Below are 23,398 nucleotides of genomic sequence, written 5' to 3' on the forward strand. Positions count from 1 at the left end.
GACCAAACTACCTTCTCCCATAAAAATGTCCCTGGGTTTTAAGACCTTCTGGAGAGGCGCTTCTTGGAAAAGACCACCTTGAGCGCCCCCCTGCCGCCCCCTTGCCTCTTAACGCCCCCCTATGGAATCCCACCGCCCCCAAGGGGGTGGTATCGCCCACTTTTGGAACCACTGGTCTAGACTGTTAGTAGCCTGAGGAGGTGGTGCCATTTTATCTCCGTGTCAAGGAAAGGGAGGTTGTGGGCTCTCCCACACTGGAGGCCTTCAAGAGGCAGCTGGACAACCACCTGTCAGGGATGCTTTAGGGTGGATTCCTGCATTGAGCAGGGGGTTGGACTCGATGGCCTTATGGGTCCCTTCCAACTCTGCTATTCTATGCGCTGATTCCTGGAGATCAAGGTGAGGCCGAGTGGACACACGATGAGGAGAAAGTCTTTTGCCTCCGCCATCCGGGTCAGCCGCCGGCTGTTTGCGCCACTGTTCAGTCGTCCTGCTTGGCTAGAGAAAAAGCGGGCTGCGCGTGCCCACGTTCACGCACACCCCCGTGTTGCCTCCCGCCCTCCGTCTCCCCTCAGGCTGCCCCCCAAGCCCAAGCCCATTTTCCCTTTCCCTCCTTTCTTATCCAATGACAGCCAGCCGCGGCAGGAGGTGTGTACGGGCGTGTGCCGCCGCCTACGTACGTGTGTGTGTGTGTGTGTGTGTGTGTGTGTGTGTGTGTGTGTGTACACACACCTCGACCTCATTTCCGGTACCTGTCACTAAGCGACCGCCCCAGTGTGAGTTACGTGAGGGGACGAAAGTAGGTGGCGTGTGTAGCCGCCGCCGCCGCCGCCGCCCCGACCCCCGCCCCCTCCTATCCGATCCTGTGCTGGGGCTGATGGTTACGCCGCCTCCCGCGGGGGAGCGACGCGGTGAGACTCGCCCCACTCACTGACTGACTGGCTGGCTGGCTGGCTGACGAGCGCGCGCGGCCCCTGCCTGACAAGGAGCGGACGCCGCTCCTACTGCGCCACGGCGGCGACGCCACTCACCGCCTCAGCGGCTGCTGCCCCAGTGGCGCCCGCGGATGGATTCCTACTGGACGAGTTGCCACTCGAAGGCGGCTGCAGCCGGGAACCTGTTTTGCTCTGAGGGGATTCCTTTGGCCCACGGAGTGGCGCCGCTCCGCCAGGCGGCGATTTCTCGGGCCAGGACCCAATAGGAGCCTCCGTCCTTTCCGTGGCGGCGCTCGTCAAGGTGTGTATGCGCGCGCGTGTGCGTGCGTGACCTTCTCTCTTCCCCCCCCCCCCGCTTTTCGTGTGTGGAAAATACAGATGTGCCACAGGGGGAAGGAAGGAAAGGAACAGAAAGGGGATGAAAAGGTGAGGGGGGGGAGAGTGAGTGTGAAAGAGAGAGTTGCTACCGCTTTCTGTTGTTACTGTTGAGGCTTCTGTATCTTTTCAGAAGCGCATTAAAGATAAAATTCAACAGGTGAAGGTTTCCCTTCTTCAGGTGATTCATCAGGATAGGGTAGAGGTGAAGCTATACTAATTAAATCACTGCCTGTCAAGGCTAGTTAAAGGTGTATGTGCACTGGGAGGAAAACAGAGGGTGTGTGTGTGTGTGTGTGGTGACCTTCTTCCTTCTCCACTTATTTATATAAAAGATGCCATGGAGGAACAGGCAAGGGTAAGTAAAGGTGGTGGTTGTGTAGGTTTCTGTGCCTTTAACAGCCTATTGAAAGAGAAATGCAGCTAGTGAAACTCCACAGCGTTGCAGCAATTCCTGCCTGGGAAAGCCCAGCGCTGGATGAATTTCTGCCTATTAGGTCAGCTCCTTTACTCTCCCAAAATTAGGGTTACTTCCAAATGAGGGTTTTACTACTGCATTCACATTACGGGAGGTCTGGTCTGGTCGTTGCCTTCAATTTGTAGCCCCCCTCCCATTTATTTATTTATTACATTTTTATACCACCCAATAGCCGAAGCTCACTGGGCGGTTCACAGAAATTAAAACCATTAAGAACATAATAAAAGATCCAACAATCTAAAAACTCAAATACAAAATACAATATAAAAAGCACAACCAGGATAAAAGCACACAGCAAAAATTGATATAGGATTGAAATACAGAATTAAAACAGCAAGGTTTAAATTTAGGTGTTAAAATACTGAGAGAATAAAAAGGTCTTCAGCTGGTGATGAAAGGAGTACAGTGTAGGTGCCAGGCGGACCTCTCTGGGGAGCTCATTCCACAGCCGCGGTGCCACAGCAGAGAAAGCCCTCCTCCTAGTAGCCACCTGCCTCACTTCCTTTGGCAGGGGCTCACGGAGAAGGGCCCCTGTGGATGATCTTAAGGTCCGGGCAGGTACATTGTTGTCCCGCCACTTATTTTGTCTTTACCTTACCAGAAAAAAATCAGTTAAGGGGAAAAAGACGGAATAGCTGCACAGTGTCTTGATAATACTAGGAGCCTTCTATCTAGAAGTAACCCAGTTTTTTAACCTTCTTCTTTATCACTTCTAATCTCTGTTGGGTGGCAGTTACATGATTATACAGAGAAGAGGTAGGATGGGAAACGGGAGTTGTGTCATAAAATATGTGATTAGTGCCTCATTCCCTGGCAAAGCCTCTTTCACCTTCAACTGCTTGCATGACAGGAGAAATTCAACAGGTGTAGCAATTGAAGGAAAACTTCATCTCCAGCTTGAGTAAAGCTGTACTTGTTGAAACTCCTGCCAAAGGCTGTAGAAAGCACCAGGGTTCTTGCCAGAAGAAAAACGGGTGACTCTGATATGTGCCTGATGGGAGGGGGAGAAGTTTGTGTGTTGTGTTTAATTCCTTATTGTGGCTTCCCAGCTGAAATGACACCCAAGTGTACATAACTGTTTTATTTGTTACTCTTGCCTCTCTTTCTCTCTCTTTGAATCCCCCAACCCACTTACGTAAAAGTAGATTATAAACTGTTCGCAGTAGGGATTTTTCTCATTTGTTTATAACCTTGTAAGGTGCCTTATAGTCCAATGGCGCTATATAAATACTATAATAGCTTGAGGGAGAAACGTTCCAAAGATATTTTTTTCATATATTCAATATCACTTAACAACCCTTAGTATTTATATCACATTTTAAAGTGTTAGGTATTCATTGGTTATACAATGATTAGTTAACAAGGTCTAATGACCACACCTCCTATCAGCTTGATTCAAGCAGTGGTAAAAGTGTAGATTCTCATTCCTGGCCTCTCAAACCATGCTTATTGATAAAGAGCCAGAATTATGCATTAGTTAAACTGTTGGGCTTTAGATGGGTAGGTGAGAGAACACTTTCTCACTCAGTCATGAAACTCGCTGTACGACCTTGGGTCAGTCACTCTCAATTTATCCTACTTTTCAGTGTTGTTGTGAAGATAAAATGTAGTAACTCACTTATATGTATGTGAACCTGAGCTCACTGAAAGAATGGTGGTGTATAAATTTAAGAGGCTAACAAAATAGCTAGATAATATATTTTTAACAGACCAGACTAGTTGTAGGATTATGTAAACTTTTGAGTTTCACAGAACTCATCCAGATGCAGTGGGGAATTCTGTTCTGCAGTAGGACTTATAAATCATAGGTTCAGTTGGTGATGGGTGTTATATATTAATTGCACATTATCACACCCTTGGACTTCTGTGTTATGTTTCCTAGCCAATCTGGTGCATTTGTGTTGCAAAATATAAACAGCCAACAAATTCTTGGGTAAAGGGTCATTAAAGTACATCCAATAAGGCATTTCTGCCAAGTCACAGAGGACAGAGCAAAAGAAAAGTCTTCTTTCCAGTAGTAGTTCCTTTCAGTTTAATTTCTTGGTTAGAGATAGTGGGTTGTGTTCATGCTGATGAAGCTGGACAGTGTTGTTTTTTCACTGTTTTTCATAGTACTGAGTAGTGATATTTTCCTCTAAGTGCTAGTGGTGAAAGTAACATTGTGTAGCTGGAGTGAATAGCTGAAACTTTTCCACATCCTTAGAGCTTTGATGTTGCCAAAGTTGGGATTTATTTCTGTGATTTGAAAAGAAAAACATGTTTCTGTTCTGACCTGCGGAGCTGCCTTATTTCTCCTGTTCCCTTTCCCAAGCATTCTTGGGACGTGTAGTCCCAAAAGTATCCTGGGGCATTGGAAGGACATGAAAGTACATTAGGTAGATTCTATATCTTGAAAAGCAATTCATTTTATCTTCATGAAGATCACTGAATAACAATAACTTGGTGCTCCTACAACTCCTGGGTGACTTGATTATTTATTTATTTTTAAAAACATACTTTAAATGGCATTCAAGAGTTTATAATTATTATTTTATGTGCATACACACAGAGAAAGAGACAGACAGTTTTCAATTCATAATTGAGTTTAGAACTACTTTGGTAGGTATAACTGTACATTATAGGTAAAAATTGATATACTATAATTGGAACCTTTTCCTAGAAAGGTTGATTAATTAGACATTTGTTCCATCAAGTTCAGTGGGACTAACTTCCAAGCAGATGTGCGTAAGATCAAGTTTACAAATGGAAATAACACTTCTATTTGTATTTTTCTGTACTCAGTTGCTTGTTATTCGTCTTTTGAAAATGTGTTTGTGAATCTGATTTTGACCTTGGTCTCTTTCTTGCTTCCCATGATCAAAGCACTTTGCACATTCTATTTCTTTACCCCAACCCCTTTCCATATTGGGAAAGTGTGCCATAATTATCATGGGACGTAGGTGGAGGAATCTTGCCAAGTTAATTGTGTCCTGCTTTGCATCTCATTTGCTGCAGTAATAAGAGGCAACAGGGATTTTGGAACTGTGCAGAAACAGAGTGTGTTAAGCTTGCTTGCTTTACCTTTAAACATTAACTATTTGTTGCCCTTTTACCCTTACTTTTCTTTCTAAATAATTTGAGTTTCCAAGTTCTGCATTGGAAAGGTTATAGCATTGGAGGTGGAGTAGTGATGGTATTGTACTTTTGATTTCATAATGCCTAAATAATAATAATGTCTTTCTTATTAACTACTTGGGACAATATATATGTATATTTTTCCTGCAGTCTGCCAGTTATCACTCTGGATGCAAGATTTTCATTAGCTGATTTTCTCGCCTGCCCAAGGGTCTCTACTTCCCTTGCTCGGCTTCGTCCATTTTCTTCCGCTGCCCCTTACACCTGGAACGCTCTTCCAGAACATTTGAGAACTACAAGTTCAATCGCAGCTTTTAAAGCTCAGCTAAAAACTTTTCTTTTTCCTAAAGCTTTTAAAACTTGATTTTGTTCTGACTTTATACTGTTAGTTTTACCCTACCCAGTGCCTGTTTACCCTACCCTGTGCCTGTTTGCATTCTCTTCCCCTCCTTATTGTTTTATTATGATTTTATTAGAATGTAAGCCTATGCGGCAGGGTCTTGCTATTTACTGTTTTACTCCGTACAGCACCATGTACATTGATGGTGCTATATAAATAAATAATAATAAATAATAATAGGGTGTTTTGGTGTAATCTCAGGCAGAAAACTTTGCTACAGAATACACCTTATGATTAATCTATTCATTTACCTGCTGAGGTTTAAATCAGATGTGAAACAGAAAATTTAGTTTCAGGTAATGGCAAAAAATAAAATAAATGTTTCCAATATTTTCTTTAATACGTCTAGGAATTAATTTAAATATAACCATACTCTGTTTCTAAGTTAGAATTTTACACTTTATAACTTTTGTTTCCATTTGTTCTTCCCTTTGGAATGTTGATTTAATCGAGTCATTATTTACTTTAACTCGTGGATAGGGTGTGTATTTATTTTAAAACGAGCATTTTAATATATGGAAATGAAATGTCTACCTTAGAGGTGTGACTGATACTGCAAATTATGACATTATTCTGCTTGTGTACATAATACCAGCAGAAATGTAGAATGTATTTATCTTTAATCTTTTTACTACATTTGTGAGATGTTTGGACTTTTAGAATGCTATTAATAGTTCTTAATTAAGGTTTTTGAAAAGTAAAACTGTAAAATGGAGTATACTTCACTATTTGTTTTCTGTATACGATTCCTAGTTTTTGTCATAGCTTCCATACCTTTAGGACAAAAATTGTATTTTTTCTTATATAGGAGTTACCTGTGTGTTCTTAGAAAGTTACCCTTTCTGTGGTAGTGTTTTAGATGTGGCTGCTAAATTACATAGTTGCTAGCATGATGTAGATACGTGTCATTGAAATCGGGATGCATACATACATATGTGTGTGTGATCTGTGCTATTCACGTTGCGAAAGCTATCTGTTGTATCTAAGATGTGTAATGGGTGAAACACAGCGACACGAATAATGTATACACTTAAGTTGCAGCTCATAAGATTTGCAGGGGAGTAAAGCACAAATGTAGTTTTGTTGAGAACACTTGTAAATATTGTATTTGGAAATTTTGCATGGTTTCATCTTTAGAAATACAGTTATTTTGATTTCCAATCTGCCCTATTGCTAAGCTTTAGAGCAAGCAACAGCATAATAAAAACACAACACAATAAGGTATTCTTTTTTGGCAATATTGTGTGATTAAAGCTGTATCTGAACATATTACTTTTAAATCAGTATAGCACAGAGTCAATTCTCCTAATTTTCAGTGTAATTCTACGACTACTTTGTTAGTCTCATCATCAGGAGAAGTATTCTAGTCTTTCCCTACATTTGCTCCTGAAGTGTGCTTTTGCTTGGATTGCTATCATTTTTCCTGGCCCTTGTCCTGTACATTTAACAGCAGTGTGACATGCAGATATTAAGCAGGTGGAGCTTTCCTTATGATGTTTTCTCCATACTAGTAAAAGTTTTACTTAATTTCTGTAAGCCAGTGTGCTGTTAAGGCCTAGGGCTTGGAGCTGGAGAATGGAGAGTGGCAACTCTAGCAACAGTACGCATATGAGTAAATATGGGGAAAGGTTGGAATATTTATCCAGTTACATGAACTTGATTCACAGAAGTAGACAAAATGAAATGTTTTCTGGCAAAGAGATGAAGTGGTGAGGAAAACTTACCTGACTAATTAGTATATTAGGTTGCATACAAGTAGGACCATCTGGAAAGGTGACAACACGTCTGCAAGAAAAAGCTTTCCAGGTTCCATTAAAAGAGAATGCATAGGAAGAAAAAGTAGTGGTGAACAGTAGTGTGTATAAGTAGATATTTAGCACAAGTTTTAAACAGGGCAGAAAAATGACTGCTTACAATGGGTTATATCCAACTATGTCTTGTTGGACTGCACTTTCAATCACTCCTTGCCATGATGAGGCTGTTGGACTGCAATTCCCATCACCATCTGGAGGACCACAAGTTGCCAACTCAAATTTTAATCCATTTAATACCATCAAGTATGAATGGTATTTACAGTGGAGAATATTTAGTTAAAATTTCTATAAAACATCAATATACCTTGGGTGCACTTACAAAGACCTTTGAAGTCTACACTTTGCTCTGTAGTCTAGCAGAAAACTATACCAAAGCATTGTGCAAACGAATAAAAATCAACTTACTTTTGATGTCTAGTATCTTAATAGGGACAAAGAATTTACCTGCTTGCTTATTTATTTATTTATTCAAAGTCTACCTTGGGTTGCTAGTTTGAAAGCTAATGGACATACTTCGTTAAATACTTAGTTTTAATTTTAGTGAACTGCCCAGAGAGCTCCGGCTATTGGGCGGTATAGAAATGTAATAGTAAATAAAAATAAATAAATAAATATTGTTGAAGGAACAGTCTATTTGCAGACTTTTGTGTGTGTGATTTAGCAACTTTTCAGCCCTCTCCCCATGATCTAGTCCTCTGATGTTCTCTTATTATTTTTCAAGTGGAAATACCAGGGGTCCAGAATTCATGGTGAATCAAGAAGTAACAAACAAGTGTGCCTACACAATGGAGGGGAAACATATTATGGATACAGTTTTCATTTCCAGCCTTTCAAGAGTCTATAAGAAATGGTAAGTAAAATTTCCATTTTGTGTATTTTGCAAGTTACTTTGGAAAATTTCTTTAAAATACTAGAGAACAAAACTACCTAGTATAAATTTAATTGCACAGGAGATGTAAGTTGACATAATAGTATTTTCATATATAATTATCTGTTTTGGGAGTGGGACACACAAACTCAGGAATTTGATTCTTAGTTTAGCAATGGCTTAAAAAAACAAGAAAAAAAAGTAAAGTCAGGATTTAATCTGAGCCATAGAATATTGATGTTGGGTCATAACATCTTGTTTTGAATTTGGAGTTTGATCCTGGAACTTGAAACCTGCATATCATGAGTTAATGGGTTATTATTTTTAACTGAAAGAGCAGGTTTGCTGAAGCTTACCTCTGCACATGTGCAGAGAGCCCTTTTCCATTGCTGACTCACTCAGAGTCTATGCTTCTAGAGTTGAAATGAGCCTTTGCGTCAGGAGCCATGTCTTTGTAAATGTAATTAAATTTACATTGTTATTGGAAGAGGGTTGAGTGGAGAGATACCCAGTTCTATATTATACAAGCAGGACATTTATATAGAAGACATTTTCAATTCATCCTAAGAAGGAATTTTCCTCCAAGTTGTATTTGCACTGGCTCCAATAAATGTTGCCTTTCCGTACATTTGGCTTGACGTGCGTGCATGAACCTAAGTTGATTTGCCTAGTGTAATGCCCCTGCTCTGCTTGAGTCATCTGGTAACTTAAGTTTGGGGATTGATGGATTGGATTGATGGATAAGGTGTGGTATTGGTTTAGATGGCCTTTTGATTTTCCTCTAACTCTGAACTAGGCAGCCTATCAGAATGGATAATACCATGAAGCTTGAAAACTGGCAGTGCCTAGCTCTGAAACGACGTGATCCTAGGGTGACTATGATACTTCACAAGTCTCAGATTCGATGATGAACTTAGGGATCTTGTAGGATTCAGTTAGAAACCAGAGATGTCTTCATAAATGAGATCCTCAGTCTCTTTTGGTTTCTACTCATGCTCCTTTGTTCTATTCCTCAACTTTTTTTCTTTTTGGAAATTTTCCTGTTGGAAATGAAGTTAGTGTTCATTTGTGTGTGTTTTTTATTAAGCATATATATTTATAGATTGCATCTATAAATAACATAACAGCAATAAAGTCTTCAATTCATAGTGCATCACAAAATAAATAAAACTATTGTATTCCAATCACTGGCTTAGAAGATCTAAATGCATTTTATATTGCTGATGTGTAAAGTACTTCTACAGCTGTTAATTTGTCCTGCTCCAACCTGGCTATTCCTATTTTAAGGACTGGAAACCGGGCCTGTGATGGATACTCAGTGACTCCATGGGAGTGTAGTATTTGAAGATGCAGGCACTGTCGACAACATTTTGGAGCTATAGTCATTTCTCTGTAGGCTGCTTATGGAGGCAGGAAGTATAGCAGGCTTTTCTCCTCTGTAGAGCCCATCGTAGGGTGAGGACAGGGCTGGCATCAGCACCTGGCATCTTTGGGCAGCTGCCAGAGCTCCAGTGCCTGCTTTGGGCCCTCTTAATAATTTTTTTTCTGGCTTGGCACTCTGCCTAGCTGCTCAATCAAGCCATCCTTTTAATTTCCCAAAATTCTCCTTTAAGAAATTAAAAGGGTGGTTACCCTCACACACTCAGGACTACTTGGAGTGCTGCCACCACAGCTAGGTGAGCCCAGTGAGGCCCACTGATAGAGGAAGGTGCCTATTAGAGGGCACTTTAATAGGCACCTGTATGAAAGGAGAAGCAAGAGACTAGGGCCGTGTCAACAGCATGCATATATCCCAGGGTCGTCTCTAGGTTGTCCCTGTGCATCCAAATGATGCATGGGGGATCCCGGGGTCAAGCAGGGACAACCAAAAACTTTCCCTGGGACCATGGATTTCCTGTTTTTTCCACAGTCCCTGGACACCCCTGAAGACCGCAGCCGGTGTGGCACACGATCACAGATCGTCCCTTCTTCCCCACGAGTAGTGGAGCTCTGGAAATGGGCATGGAGCTGAGCAGGGACTGTCTGTGCTCTTTGGGGGTGGGGGAAAAGCAGTTTCAAGATGTTTTTTTTTAAACAACAACTTACTTGCAGTGGAGCGCAATTGTGCTCTGTTTCCGGGGGAGGGGGGAAATGGTACCTGCAATGTCCTTCATGATTTCCAGGACAACACGTGGGTGTGTGCACTCAAGGGGGATGATCCCTGAAGCTGTAAAGCCCAGGATCCTCCTCCACTCCCGGAAAGTTCATAGGTGTAGATGAGCCCCAGGAATGAGTTAGGGGTTTATAAAACTTGAGTCTTGAATACATTTGTAAATTGTAAAGAAGCAAAGTGAATGATTTTCATTAAGTTTCAAAGAAAAAGGTAAATTATTTTCTGAGAAACCCGGAAGTAATAGAATGTGATTTTACTTCAGATGATGGTATCGGCAAATGAAAGTGGCATTTATATAAAGTTCACATGGCACATTTGTTCACAAATTAGTGTTTGGATTTTCCACCTTTTTGTAATTGCCATGCTTATCTGTATTGATAATGATGGTTAAGTGTTTTGAGTTAAACATTTGCCCTGTTCAGAAGACACCTTAAACCACAGTTTTAACCATGGTGAATAAGGCAAAAAGCCTTATTCACTGTGGTTAAAGCTGTGGTTTAAGGTGTCTTTTGAACAGGGCCGTTATGGCTTAGTGTGTTGTGTGAACTATGACTTAGTGTGTCGTGTGAATCATTCTTAACCATGGTGGGTACTTAACCATGGTTTAAACACACTCACTAACCGCTTGCTGCAAAAGGTTTAGCAGTCTAACCATGACTTAGAGTGTTGCCTGAACAGGTCCATTGAGACATTGCTCTTGTGCTCTTAAATATGCTACTCCCACAACTTTCTAGAGCTGCATTCTACACATCTCTTCTAGAAATGTCAATATAATGATTTATCAAAGGAATAATATGTTGAATTGTTCATTTGTTTATGTCACCCTAACTTTAACTTCCACCAAAGTAAATATTGTGGTGTTGATTATATATAGATAATTGAGAAAAGAGTGGTGATCAGACACTTTCCTCCTCGTCTCTCTCTATTGCTACATGTGATTGTCTACCCAGACTCTTCCTTAGGCATGGATAGAGGAAGATAGTTTGTACACAGTGCTCACTTGAGAAATACTGAGAAAATGCAGCAGAATACTAAAATAGAGTAGTGACATGTTAAAGGCTAACCTCTTGCAAAATAATAAAATTCCAAGGGCTAGAATCATAGAATAGTAGTGTTTGAAGGAGCCTATAAGGCCATCGAGTCCAACCTCCTGCTCAATGCAGGAATCCACCTCAAAGCATACCTGACAGATGGTTGTCCAGCTGCCTCTTGAATGCCTCTAGTGTGGGAGAGCCCACAACCTCCCTAGGTAACTGATTCCATTGTCGTACTGCTCTAACAGTCAAGTTTTTCCTGATGTCCAGCCAGAATCTGGCTTCCTTTAACTTGAGCCCATTATTCCGTGTCCTGCACTCTGGGAGGATCGAGAAGAGATCCTGGCCCTCCTCTGTGTGACAACCTTTTAAGTATTTGAAGAGTGCTATCATGTCTCCCCTCAATCTTCTCTTCTCCAGGCTAAACATGCCCAGTTCTTTCAGTCTCTCTTCATAGGGCTTTGTTTCCAGACCCCTGATCATCCTGGTTGCCCTCCTCTGAACACGCTCCAGCTTGTCTGCATCCTTCTTGAATTGTGGAGCCCAGAACTGGATGCAATACTCTAGATGAGGCCTAACCAGGGCCGAATAGAGAGGAACCAGTACCTCACGCGATTTGGAAGCTATACTTCTATTAATGCAGCCCAAAATAGCATTGGCCTTTCTTGCAGCCATATCGCACTGTTGGCTCATATTCAGCTTGTGATCTACAACAATTCCAAGATCTACTTCCTCAGCTGCAAATGGTGGTCTGGAAGTTGGTAGATGTATATTCATATGTGTCCTTGCTCTACTTCAAAATTTATTTATTTTATTTTATTTATTTATTACATTTTTATACCGCCCAATAGCCGAAGCTAAAAAATATCTTGGCACCATTTCCAGAGGCATGGTGACAAAAAGTACCCTCTTGGTGTGGTGCCCTCTCTGCCCCTCCTTCAGATTAAGATCCTTCAGTAAATAATGTTTTAATTGAGCAGCTTAATGATGGAAAAATCAAAATCATGTTCCTCACTGTTCAAAACAAACAAAACCCAAAGTCTGTGTAAGGATGTAAGATATGTAAAGATCAAGAAACAATCTGCTCTCCCTTCTGATTGTACTGAAGCTTGCTGCTGCCAGAGTATTCTGTTTGTTTCTCAGTGAGGAAAATACAGCAGAGTGTTATAGCAACTGTGTATGTTTCCTACATTGCAGCAACAGCTACTTGTCCTGAGTGAAGAGACACGCTCAGTTCACACAACCCTTTTCTTAATGGTGGTGTAACAACTCCACTGTGGACTTGTTACACCACTGTTGAGGAAAGTGTTGTCTGGAGGGAAAACTCCACCCCACAGTGAAGTGCTTTTTTTTTTAAAAAAAGAAAACACTCCATCCTGAACCTTCATGTTGTGCAGAGGAGAGTTCTTGCACAACCGTTGTGTTCTATGTTGTCTGGAGGGCTTGCCACGACACAGGCTCTGAACACCAGACCTCAAGTCTGCCACCACTTATTATGGGGCAGCACAGGCTCTGAACACCAGACCCGGCCGAGGCTACTCCTTGCTCAAGCCGAGCACCACCACTTGATACGCCTGAGGCAAGGGATAAAGCCCACCTTCCTCCAAACTATGTGGAGAAAGGGGTTTAAAATGGAGAAGGATTTAATATATACAATAATGCACTGTGAGTTATATCTGTTGAGGTGAATGATTGTCGGAGTGGGTGCTGAATGTGTAAACTTAAGATGATAAATGCCAAACAGACACGTGGGATTTTCGTGGTAGTTTTAAAACAATCAAAATTTATTTTTAAAAGTTCATAAGCTTTGTTTCTAATAACAACATTTAAAAACCTTTTTGAAACCATCCATACAATCCTGTCACCCTCACATTCGCGCTTTCCTTTCACTCACACAATCACTCTTGAACTTTCTTTATTATCAGTATTGAATTATATACTTCCACTACGTGCACACCACACTCTAAAGACACCACTCACTACACTGACTCTCAAATTTCCCAAAACTTAAGTACCATAAATACAGAGAGCACTACAGACTCTAAGAGTCCCTTAGAAGTCTCCCTGGAAAGAACAGAACAGAAACAGAACACAGCAGAGCAGAACAGAACAAGACTAGAACAGAACCGAACAAGACTCTCAATCCCCTCAGTCCTTCCCTTATATATCACTCCTCCCCCATCCCAAGACATTCTAACTCCGCCCACTCAGGCCAACATTCTAAAAAGCACAGACTTACAAACTGCAGGCATACCTTTTGGGAATTGACTTGTGGGGTGTAACGCCACAGGGCTTCGTGGAGTTTCCTGTTGAGTGGAGTGGAGTTTCCTAGTGGCCATAGAGTTCCCTGGCAGGAGCGCCAAAGGGAGGGAGTGCTGCTCTAGGAGAGCTGCTGGGATTGGGTTGTGGGGTTTTTTGCGGCAATGGCTGATGGGATACCATTGGGAGGACTGGGGGAGGAGGGGGGGAGGAACTGTCAATCAAACACTGCGTTGACTTTACTCCACTCCACAGGAGGCCACACACACACACACACAATGTTGGAGTTGGAACATGTTGTGTGGTGAGTACATCGTACAAACTCCATTGTTGAGTGGAGTTTTCCCACTGAGTAGAGAAAAGTGTAGACTGAACTGAGCCACTGTAAACTATGTGGCTGGGGTGGATCATCCTTACCTGGTTTAGTGAGAGATCGGCAAAACCTATGTTTATTGTAAATTGTTTTAAGATAGTTTCAAGGTAAAAGTGCTATATATTGCTTATAGACACAGTACCGAAGTTGGTTGCTAGTTCCAAATTCCTTATTGCGTGAAAGTTCAAAACATAGCTCAAGCAGTATACTAAATAAGGGCTGAAGGTGTATATACATCCAGATAAGATAACCTAATGATTAGAGGACTGTTTCCTTTAATATAAACAATAACTTCCTTCCGTAAACAATTCTCTACAATCAAACTATAGTTCTTGTGCAACATAAGGAATTAGGGGCATAAATAAGCTTTGGGCCATCTGAGATAATACGCCCTCAAAAGAATATCATCTAGAAGATGAAAACTGAATCACATCTAGTGCAATGCTTTGTTTGGTTGCAAGACACTGACCAAGTTCAGACGATCATGAGGGCGAAAGAGCCTATTGTTTCTTTCCCTACTCCCACGACCACGATTTACATAATTACCCCTGATGCAGTGCAGGTTGCTGTGGGGATGGTTTTGTATCCATCCCACAACCCGTACAGCAAGTCGTGGGCTGTCTGGTGGTTATGAAGCCAGCACCACACACAGGTTTCAGACAACACTGCAGCAACTCATGCTGCGTCGCATGTAATTATATAAATCGCAGTCGCACAACTGGCACATGGAGGGACGGGAAAGAACCAACAGCGAATTCTTTTGCCCCTATTATTGTCCAAAACTCGTCACCGTCAGTTGTTTATGCTCACACCAATTATAAACCAAAAACAAAAGGAGGTGAGCATCCAACACAGGACAGAAAAAGGAGAAGCAGGTTCTCAGGATGCAAAATAGTTATTTTCACAAAGCCCTGCAAAATACTTATTTTCACAAATGTTTTGCATCCTGAGAACCTGTTTCTTCTTTTTCTGACCATACCAATTATAGCCAAAATACGTAGAAAATAAGGAACTAGATGTGTGCACCCCACAATAAGCTTTAGGACAGTCATAGTTGTCGTCCCACATATCCAGGGGAAGATCCTATGCAAGATGGCATTGAATCACATCTGGCCTAATGTTTTCTTCATGCCCAAGGCCAAGTTTATTGCAGGGCACACTGCCCCAGTTCCCTATACTTTTTAATATATATTTTTCTATAATTGGAATAGGTACTTAACAGTGGCTTGCAACTAAAGAAAGTATAAAGCTGGATGCAATCCAATGCCATTGTGTAAAGAACGTTCTCTTGGATGTGCAGGTCTTTTATTTGGGGTGGCCCAAAGCTTATTGCGGGGTTCATACTTCTAGTTTGTTGTTTGTAACAATCCTATGAGATTACAATGTGTACTGAACAATCATTATAGTTTTCATTGGAGAGAATTACTGTTTATCTTGAAGGAGACAGTCCCCTAATCATGGAGTTATATATGCTAAGAGTTATATGATGTCCACAGCTTATTTTGGGCTACAGGGGCATTTTAGGTTCTTTCTTAATTTACTAATTGAACTCTGTTTCAAACATTTATGCAATGAAGGAACTGGGAATTATTAACCAATTTCATCATATTCTTATAGACAAACAAGGAAAAATATGTTCTTGTGAATTCTTGACATAAATATGTGATTTCTTGCCTAATGTATTAACATTAAGGGATGTAAGTGCATTGAGAGCAAAGGCAATAGAGAATAACAGTAAAAGGACACAGTACCATTTTTCTCCTCAACCAAGAAGAAGAATTCAGTCTTGTTCAGTCTCTTCCAGAAACATGTCTGTTCCACTGTAGCTTTTCAACTTGTAAATAATTGTGGTCTGTTTGTATTTTGTAATGAATCATGAGGGAGGCTGCAGATGGTGTGAAGGCTGCAGCTGTGCAGATGCAGAAAGAGCTGGGAGGGAGCTGCATTGGCATTCCTGTATGTGAGAAGGAGAAAACAGCTGAGAGAGAAGATTGACACCAGGGGGAGAAGAGTAAATTGAGCTAAAGGATATTAAAGTGCTGCTATGAATGGGGCTAATAGATATTGGTTGTGCTGGATATTGAGAAGCTAAGAGTGTCTAGAACTAAAAACATTTGCTTTACAAATTATTAAATAAGAAATTCCACAGGAGTTCATTAAGATATGCTGTTCAGTGAGGGTATCAGTTCACCCACATAATTCCCTGAATCTGAATTCAGATGAATATATAATATATGCATGTGATGTATGACTCCTCCATGCCTAGAAAGTATTGTCACAGTCTAAAGAATTGAAATGTACATCTGAGGGAGAATCTGCCATGTAGTTGGAATTCCACTGTTTCTTTTGCTGTAGTTCTTACGCTTGAAAAGATAAACCCTTTTCAATGGTGGGAACATCTGTTGTAGAGGCTGCAAGGAAAGCTCTGATAATGCATGCAGGTCTTTACCATCTTTGCATATCGATCACAACTTTTCTATAGAATCATGCTTCAGAAACCTTAACATAGTTTGTTGGGGAGCAAATGTTGAAGATTTTTTATATATGGTGTGGATTTCCTAGCTGGGAATCACTAATGGGTAGCAATCCATCTGGATGGACATGGTTCTTCTTCGTGGTCTCTATGCATCACACATATGGGCTTTGTGCCTGCGCAGAGACCAGACCGGAACCTTCTATAGCTGAGTGGAACGTTTTTGGCGGGAACCCCTCCCCCACGCTACCGCGCATATCCATGGGGTTCCCGCCCTTACCTCAGTTCTTCGTCGTCCGCCATTGTGCATAGACCATAGAACCAACCTCTTAGCGTTTTTTGTCTTTAAAATATCTTCTTTACTTCAATTCTTTCTCTTTTCTCGTTTCTCGCTTCGGCGTTCTTTTTCTCTTTAGTCTATCCAAATAAATAAATAAATAAATAAATAGTTTTTGTAGTTTAGACTTTTCCTCAGCGACTTGGTCGCGTGAGGCCTGTATGGCACTGAAAGCACCTTTTAGAAAGTGCGTAAAGTGCGGGGCTAAGCTCCCTCCATCGGACGGACATTCCCTTTGCATATTGTGCTTAGGTGAAGGGCACGTTGTCGAGACTTGCCATCATTGTATGGCCTTCATGAAGCAAACAAGGAAACATCGAGCAGACCGACTCCGCTCGATTCTTTGGGAAAAGGCTCTCAAGGCCACGGAGGCCCCTGCAATGGAGAAGACTGCGGCTCCGTAACTCATAAAACGGCACTTACTAAGACCGCACCAGACAAATCGTCAGACCAAAGCACTGAAGTGCAGACCAGAGCTCATAGGGCTGAGATACCCCTCACGTCTGGTCGGTCTTTGTCGAGTTCAAAGGCTAAAAAGGTGTCCAAAAAAGCCAGAACTCCGATACCTTCTTCCGAGCTCGAGAAGAAGAAGAAAAAGAAGAAAAAGAGGGACGCGGAGAGAACCTCCTTACCGTCGCCTCGCCCACTAGAGTCGGTCAGGAGTCAATCTACTCCGCCCGCTGCACCTGTCGCTTCGATATCGAGACCACCCTCGGTATCTGCCGCTTCGATGTCGAGACCACCCTCGGTATCGAGGCCACATTCTGTTCCAACCACCAAGGTACCGACTCGTCCGCCTAGCCTATCAGAGGGCGAACTGAGGGATTCGGTGTCGGCAGCGTCTTCTCAGCAGCCCCCTCGACCTCGGGAACTCCAGTTGCAGCCATCTCCAAGGCTAACACCACGCCGTGATTGGGAGGTAGCTTCTCGCTACTCTGACCCTCAGGCGAGAGATGATGAGTACCAATGGGAGGGATATCGCCCCCAAAGGTACTTTCAGGAACAGCAGTATCCGCGGGAGGATTACTATGCTCTTCCTCCGCCTACAACTAGAGTGTGCCGCTTTCCATTGCCTCCATCACCAGCGAGAGCAACGGTATCGACGCCTCATCGACAACCATCGGCATCGACTGTGGCGATTCCTGCGGTATCGACAGAGGACTTACACCTAGTCACCGTATCGTCACCCGAAGAAAATTATCCTTCGGACTCGGAATCGGGTGTGTCGGCCGCTCCATCATTCCCGTCACCAGAAGATGAGGTCCATGATAGAGACCCTTCCTCCCCCTCTGACGACATGGTTAGGCTCGCAGACCATATGCTGCGAATGTCCAGAGCATTGGGGTTAGAGACTCAGGAAGCAAATGAGTCGGTGGTAGATCGTATCTATGATGTGTTCCAGACTACCACGAACCAGAGGATAGCAATCCCTCTCCCGCACGCGCTAAAACAGACAGCGCAGTTAACTTGGAAGACACCGACGGCGACTCAGGCAACATCAAAACGTCTAGAGACCCTGTATAAGATTCAGGAAGACGGTGCACAATTTTTAGTCCAGCACCCCAAGCCGAACTCAATAGTAGTCAAGTCAGCACAGGGCCAGTCCCAAAAGGCACATTCTGCTCCGGTTGACAGAGAGGGCAGAAAATTAGACATTACTGGTAGAAGGGTCTACTCTTCATCCTCGTTGGGTATTAGAGCATCAGCGTATGAGGCGACTATGGCGCGTTACCAACTTTTCCTTTGGGAGAAGATAGGTAACTTGTGTGATCACCTCCCAGAGGATAAGAGAGAAGTGGCAAGAGTTCTTCAAAATGAAGCAACTGGTATAGCTCGACAACAGTTGTCCACCGCTCGACACCAGGTGGACTGCCATTCAAAATCAATGATGGGGGCCATATCGTTGAGGAAGCATGCTTGGCTTAGATCTTCCAATCTCACCAACGAAACCAAGGCAAGAATTGAGAACATGCCGTTTGATGGGGAAGGTCTGTTTAATACCAAGACCGATGAGACGCTGGACTCCATCTATAAGGCTAGAACAACAGCCAAGAAGATGGGGTTTACTGTTCCTTCTCAGACACAGTACCGACCGAGAAAATGGAGACCTCCGATTCAACAACAACAGCATCGGCCCCAATACCAGCCTCAACCTCGCCAGCAACAACAACAGCTGCAGAGGAAGAGGCCTTACCAGGGCAGATACCAGCAGGACAAGCGGCAACCTGACTTCAGCAAGAAGCAGCGTGTTTGACTCTTCGGCCCCAGATCCACTCCCTTTTGCGAACCACCTAGCACCCCATTACCATCAATGGGAGTCAATAACAACAGACTCCTGGGTGCTCACTATCATCAATTCGGGCTATGCCATCGAGCTCGATGCCCTTCCTCCTTTTTCCGGCGTGAAAGTAATGGCTCCATCCCCTCCTCTGCTGCTCGAGGTACAGACCTTGCTGTCGAAGGGAGCCATCTCTCCCGTACCTGCAGAGGAACTCAACTGGGGGTTTTTCTCCCGTTACTTCACGGTCCCAAAGAAAGATGGGGGTCTTTGACCTATCATGGACTTAAGACAACTGAACAAGTTCATCACCCCGAGGAAGTTCTGTATGACAACGGTTACTTCAATTTTGCAACTCCTACAGAAAGGAATTTGGTTCGCAGTGGTGGATCTGAAGGATGCGTACTTCCATATCTCCATCAGGAAGTCGCATCAAGCTTACCTTCGGTTTTCGATCGGTGCATCCCAGTTCCAGTTCACCGTTCTTCCGTTCGGGTTGGCCACGGCACCGAGGGTCTTCACGAAGGTCATGGCGGTGGTATGCGCCCACCTAAGACAGAAAGGCATTTACGTTTATCCATACCTGGACGATTGGCTCCTCGTAGCGGACAGCAGCGAGGCGCTCCAGTCAGACATACTAACCACCCTCAACCTGTTGGACTCGTTAGGGCTGTGGGTCAACCACGAAAAGTCCATTTTGACTCCACAGCAGAGATTGGACTTCATAGGGGTAACCCTATCCTCTCGAGACGGGAGGGCATACTTACCGTCAACCAGGGCGAACACCTTACAGCAGTTAGCCATCGATACCGAGAGCCGCTGAAAGGTTTCGGCATGGACAGTTCAGAGACTATTAGGTCTGATGGCAGCTACTACGGCAGTCATCAGATTTGCAAGACTCAGAATGAGGATATTGCAGGCCTGGTTTTTGAGGACTTTCGATCTCAGGCACAATGCTTGACGAACTTACCTTTCGATACCGAAACAAGTGAGAGCATCTCTGAAATGGTGGTTCTCGATGTCGACTCTTCTCGAAGGCGTTCCATTCCAACAAGACGCGCCTTCGGTAACGATCACAACGGATGCATCCTTGGAAGGATGGGGAGCCCATTGCAACTCCCTCACCTCTCAAGGTCGTTGGCCTCTATCCCAAAGAGAACATCACATCAATCACCTCGAACTCCTGTATTATTATTATTTATTTATTTATTTATTTATATAGCACCATCAATTCAGTGAAAGCATTTGCACAGATGATCGAGGGTCAAAATGTCTTGATCGCGACGGACAATACTACCGTAGTAGCATACATCAACAGGCAGGGTGGATCAAGATCACACCCTCTAAACCATTCTGCACTCAGGATATGGAACTGGTGCATAAAGAGAAGGATTTACCTGACTGCGATCCATGTAGCCGGCAAGGAGAACGTCATTGCGGACTCTCTCAGCAGGTCCTTCCATGTCGACCACGAGTGGGAGCTCGATGTCGAAGTCCGAGAAAGTCTTTTTCGGTACTGGGGCCGCCCTGTTGTCGATGTCTTCGCCACCGAAGACAACGCAGTTTGCGCCAAGTATTGCAGCAGGGCAGGAAGAGGAAAGCGCTCTCTAGGAGACGCCTTCACCAGGACTTGGAGAGGAAATCTCTTGTACATGTTTCCTCCCTTCCCACTATTGACAAGGGTGTTAGCCAAGATCCAGATGGACAACTCCAATTGCATCCTGATCACACCTTGGTGGCCTCGACAGACGTGGTTCTCACACGCTCTTCGACTATCGAAAGGGGATTACATCAGGCTCCCGTCGATACCGAAGCTACTGTCTCAACACCACGGCAGGGTTCGACACGCAGATCTGTCGACCCTCAAGATGACTGCATGGAAGATAACAACCACTCCTCCTCTGGAACCAGAGTTTTGACTGTGGACCACATTATATTGGCAGCACTAAAGCCTTCCACAAGGAAAGCTTATGCAGCAAAGTGGCAAAGATTTCAGAGCTTTGCATCAGAAAAGGACCAAACACCAGAATCTTGCCACTTATCCCTGATTCTCAATTATTTATTGACACTTTTCCAGCAAGGACTTAAACTTACATCCATTAGAGTTCACCTAGCTGCGATTACATCGTTTCACCGGGGCATAGATGGTTTTACACCTTTTACCCATCCAACAACCAAGAAATTTTTAAAAGGTCTGAAGAACACGATACCATCTGTGAAAAGTATCGTGCCACCATGGAGCCTCTCAGTTGTGCTACAAGCACTGACACGCAAGCCCTTTGAGCCCATGGCTTCGACAGACCTTAGGTTTCTGACTTTAAAGACTGTCTTTTTAATAGCCATTACATCGGCAAGACGTGCAAGTGAGCTTAAGGCTCTTAGGATAGATGTCCCATACACTATCTTTCATAAGGATAAGGTTGTGCTACGCACAGACCCAGCCTTCCTACCTAAGGTAGTGTCAACTTTTCATCTGTCCCAGCATATTACTTTGCCTGCTTTCTTTCCTAATCCAACTACACCTCTTGAGTCTTCCTTGCATACTCTCGATGTAAGAAGAGCTCTTGCTTTTTACAAAGACAGGACAGACACTTTTAGAAAAACAAAGCAATTGTTTATTTGTTATGGTGAGCCTTCTAAGGGACTCCCTGTCTCTTGTCAGCGGTTGTCCCGCTGGATAGTGGAGACGATTGAATTGGCCTACTCTATTTCTAAATTAGAGTTAGTAAAACCTGTGACAGCTCATTCTACTAGAGCCGTCTCAACGTCGGTGGCCTTCACCAGAGGTGTTCCATTGGCAGAAGTCTGTAGAGCAGCGACGTGGTCCACTCCGTCCACGTTTGTCAAGCACTACAGTTTGGACACCCGTGCGAGGCAGGACTGCTCGTTTGGGAGGACAGTGCTCTCAGAGATCTTCAGATGATGCACCAACCCACCTCCAAAGGTATGTCAGCTTGCTACTCGCCCATATGTGTGATGCATAGAGACCACGAAGAAGAAATGCAGGTTGCTTACCTGTAACTGTAGTTCTTCGAGTGGTCATCTATGCATTCACACAACCCACCCACCATCCCCTCTTGGTGGTGTGAGACTTATAAATGACACTGTTTTATTGTGGAATGTACTTTATTTTATTTACACTCATGTTTATGGGGGCACAATGTCGGACTCCTGTAAACTGAGGTAAGGGCGGGAACCCCATGGATATGCGCGGTAGCGTGGGGGAGGGGTTCCCGCCAAAAACGTTCCACTCAGCTATAGAAGGTTCCGGTCTGGTCTCTGCGCAGGCGCAAAGCCCATATGTGTGAATGCATAGATGACCACTCGAAGAACTACAGTTACAGGTAAGCAACCTGCATTTATGTCTTTATTAGTCCTTAGTAGCACTGAAAAATGGGGGCAGGATGTTAATCATAGGTGAGGTAGGATTGTATTATTGTACTAAACTAACAGGAGTTCAAGAACTGTTTGGTAGATAATCAGATAAAAAGAATGAAGTAAAACCCCTAGGGAAGCTTCAAGAAGTTATCTCTAAATAGAGAATCTGGGTAAACCTGAGATTCAGCATAGTTTGGAGACCAAAGGCACAATCTTAATCACATTTAGAGAGAAAAAGTCCTAAAACTCCCAGTATTCCCCAGCCAGCAATTGCAGGACTTTTTCTCTCTAAATGTGATTGCACCCTAAAGCATAGTTTTTAAGACCATTCACTCAGTTGCAGTTATTTTAAAAAGTAGCAAAGGGGAAAGAGGGAAGCAACCTCTTTTATGTTTCATACAGAATGCTACATTTGAATCTTTATTAAAGCTAGTGTTTTTGTCTTAAGGTCAAAAGTCCTAAACGAGAAGTGAATATTTAACTACTCTTTCAAGGGCAGTCAGCAATCTCTGTTTATTGGAACATGAGATTAGAAGGGTGAAAACAACATCTCCAGAGAGCTACGACTCTTTCCAGTGCCATTACACAGCATGCAAATTGAACAGACCATAATAAAATACATCTTGAATAGCCAGTAAGAAAAATGTGTATCTCTTCCTCGATATATATAGACTGTGCCTTCTGAAATGTTAGTGCCAGAATTAGTGTGTTTTCTGACTGTGGAGAAGGGAAGTATTTGCTCTCAGAATAACATCAACCCATGTTAGGTATGAATTAGGTGTTTAATTTCAACATCACTGATGTTTAAGTAGAGTTAATAGGCTGCAAGGCGTTTGTCATTTTGTGACAACATCTCCCTAATTTCTGGATATTTTTTGTAGGCAATAAGCAGCAGTACCCACAGACCTAGGGTTAGAATTTCTCTGCAAAATTTCCTGTAATTCCTTTTGCAGAATACATTTCTCCTGCTGCTCAGGGCTGTGGGACCCTGGGCAGGATATGACTTGTCCTTGCAATTAAACAGACTCACTTGTCTGGTGTCGTAGGGCACCAGGAGGGGATGACTTGGGAAGGCCACCCTTGAGCACATGTAAGATGTGGCTTGGGGACAGAGGAGGGCCTTTACTCGC

At 43.2% G+C, this 23,398-nt stretch overlaps 1 protein-coding gene across 4 annotated transcripts in view; it reads left to right on the forward strand.

Annotated features, from left to right (window-relative positions):
• Positions 1–1,072: 1,072 nt before the first annotated feature.
• PPARA (peroxisome proliferator activated receptor alpha) overlaps positions 1,073–23,398 on the forward strand; it is a 60,649-nt gene continuing 38,323 nt past the window's right edge. The window contains exons 1-2 of one of the 4 annotated variants that reach the window (XM_063134346.1): positions 1,073–1,236; positions 7,838–7,966. The gene's annotated coding sequence lies outside the window, so the exon portion shown is untranslated. Of the gene's footprint in view, positions 1,237–1,285; positions 1,362–1,588; positions 1,669–4,804; positions 4,961–7,837; positions 7,967–23,398 lie in introns of those variants that run through there. The other 3 variants (XM_063134347.1, XM_063134348.1, XM_063134349.1) reach the window with 3 other exon arrangements.

The sequence above is a fragment of the Elgaria multicarinata genome, chromosome 9, assembly GCF_023053635.1.
Source record: "Elgaria multicarinata webbii isolate HBS135686 ecotype San Diego chromosome 9, rElgMul1.1.pri, whole genome shotgun sequence".
NCBI lineage: Eukaryota > Metazoa > Chordata > Lepidosauria > Squamata > Anguidae > Elgaria > Elgaria multicarinata.